Source organism: Schistocerca gregaria, unplaced genomic scaffold, assembly GCF_023897955.1.
Source record: "Schistocerca gregaria isolate iqSchGreg1 unplaced genomic scaffold, iqSchGreg1.2 ptg000227l, whole genome shotgun sequence".
NCBI lineage: Eukaryota > Metazoa > Arthropoda > Insecta > Orthoptera > Acrididae > Schistocerca > Schistocerca gregaria.
This window is the reverse complement of record NW_026061746.1, coordinates 1,403,372-1,406,225: the sequence shown is the minus strand read 5'-3', so window position 1 is coordinate 1,406,225 and position 2,854 is coordinate 1,403,372.

Here is a 2,854-nt window from a genome sequence, read left to right as displayed (position 1 = left end):
TAGCCAGTAAGAAGTAGTACAATTCAAGTTTTAGTTATCGATTATTGACTTATTACCCTTCTTTGGTGGCTTGGACATAAGCTAGGACCTTAAGATTCTGCATGAAAGGAGGATTAGCAGCCGCGTTTCAAGGGAGAATGTGAAATGTGTTCATATGTAGTAAAAACCTGAGAAATCCGTCCCTTTTTGTCATTTGTTATCGAATCGACTTAAAGCGAGATCCGCACATTGCCGCTCTTCCCTCTGAAACGGTTACATTTATCGTGTGCAAAGCTATGTCGCGTGCTGCGATATGCGGCGACACTAAAAGCACCATAGTAGAACACAGATGAAGCTTCTAAGATGACGTAATAGCCAGTAAGAAGTAGTACAATTCAAGTTTTAGGAATCGATTATTGACTTATTACCCTTCTTTGGTGGCTTGGACTTAAGCTAGGACCTTAAGATTCTGCGTGAAAGGAGGAATAGCAGCCGAGTTCAACAGGAGAATGTAAAAAGTGTTCATATGTAGTAAAAACCTGAGAAATCCGTCCCTTTTTGTCATTTGTTATCGAATCGACTTAAAGCGAGATCCGCACATTGCCGCTCTTCCCTCTGAAACGGTTACATTTATCGTGTGCAAAGCTATGTCGCGTGCTGCGGTATGCGGAGACACTAAAAGTACCATAGTAGAATACAGAAGAAGCTTCTAAGTTTATGTAATAGCCAGAAAGAAGTACTACAATTCAAGTTTTAGTTATCGATTATTGACTTTTTACCATTCTTTGGTGCCTCGGACATGAGCTAGGAACTTAATATTTTGCATGAAAGGAGGACTAGCAGCCGTGTTGCACGGGAGAATGTGAAAAGTGTTCATATGTAGTAAAAGCCTGAGAAATCCGTCCGTTTTCGTCATTTGCTATTGAATCGAACTAAAGCCAGATCGTCACACTATCCGCACTTCTGTCTGAAACGGTTACATTTATCGTCTGCAAAGCTATGTCGCGTGCTGCGGTATGCGGAGACACTAAAAGCACCATAGTAGAACACAGATGATGCTTCTAAGATGATGTAATATCCAGTAAGAAGATGTACAATTCAACTTTTAGGCATCGATTATTGACTTTTTACCCTTCTTTGGTGTCTTGGACATGAGCTAGGAACTTAAGATTCTGCATGAAAGAAGGACTAGCAGCCGAGTTGCACGGGAGAATGTGAAAAGTGTTCATATGTAGTAAAAACCTGAGAAATCCGTCTCTTTTCGTCATTTGTTTGCGATTCGACTTAAAGCCAGAAAGTCACATTGGCCGCACTTCTCTCTGAAACGGTTGTACTTATCGTCTGCAAAGCTATGTCGCGTGCTGCGGTATGCGGAGACACTAAAAGCATCATAGTAGAACACAGATGAAGCTTCTAAGTTGTTGTAATAGCCAGTAAGAAGTAGTGCAATTCAAGTTTTAGGTATCGATTATTGACATTTTAACCTTCTTTGGTGCCTTGGACATGACCTAGGTACTTAAGATTTTGCATGAAATGAGAACTAGCAGCCGCGTTGCATTGGAGAATGTGAAAAGTGTTCATATGTAGTAAAAACCTGAGAAATCCGTCCGTTTTCGTCATTTGTTATCGAATCGACTTAAAGCCAGATCGTCACATTGGCCGCACTTCCGTCGGAAACGGTTACATTCATCATCTGCAAAGTTATGTCGCGTGCTGCGGTATGCGGAGACACTAAAAGCACCATAGTAGAACACAGATGAACCAGCTAAGGTGATGTAATAGCCAGTAAGAAGTAGTACAATTCAAGTTTTAGGTATCGATTATTGACTTTTTGCCCTTCTTTGGTGCCTTGGACATGAGCTAGGACCTTAAGATTCTTCATGAAAGGAGGACTAGCAGCCGCGTTTCAAGGGAGAATGTGAAATGTGTTCATATATAGTAAAAACCTGAGAAATCCGTCCCTTTTTGTCATTTGTTATCGAATCGACTTAAAGCCAGATCGTCACATTGGCCGCTCTTATCTCTGAAACGGTTGTACTTATAGTCTGCAAAGCTATGTCGCGTGCTGCCGTATGCGGAGACAATAAAAGAACCATAGTGGAACACAGATGAAGCTTCTAAGTAAATGTAATAGCCAGTAAGAAGTAGTAAAATTCAAGTTTTAGTTATCGATTATTGACTTATACACTTCTTTGGTGGCTTGGACATAAGCTAGGACCTTAAGATTCTGCATGAAAGGAGGACTAGCAGCCGCTTTTCAAGGGAGAATGTGAAATGTGTTCATATGTAGTAAAAACCTGAGAAATCCGTCCCTTTTTGCCATTTGTTATCGAATCGACTTAAAACCAGATCGTCACATTGGCCGCTCTTCTCTCTGAAACGGTTGTACTTATCGTCTGCAAAGCTATGTCGCGTGCTGCGGTATGCGGAGACACTAAAAGCACCATAGTGGAACACAGATGAAGCTTCTAAGTTGATGTAATAGCTAGTAGGAAGTAGTACAATTCAAGTTTTAGTTATCGATTATTGACTTATTACCCTTCTTTGGTGTCTTGGACATAAGCTAGGACCTTAAGATTCTGCATGAAAGAAGGACTGGCAGTCGTGTTTCACGGTAGAATGTGAAATGTGTTCATGTGTAGTAAAAACCTGAGAAATCCGTCCCTTTTTGTCATTTGTTATCGAATCGACTTAAAGCCAGATCGTCACATTGGCCGCTCTTCTCTCTGAAACGGTTGTACTTATCGTCTGCAAAGCTATGTCGCGTGCTGCGGTATGCGGAGACACTAAAAGCACCATAGTGGAACACAGATGAAGCTTCTAAGTTGATGTAATAGCTAGTAAGAAGTAGTACAATTCAAGTTTTAGTTATCGA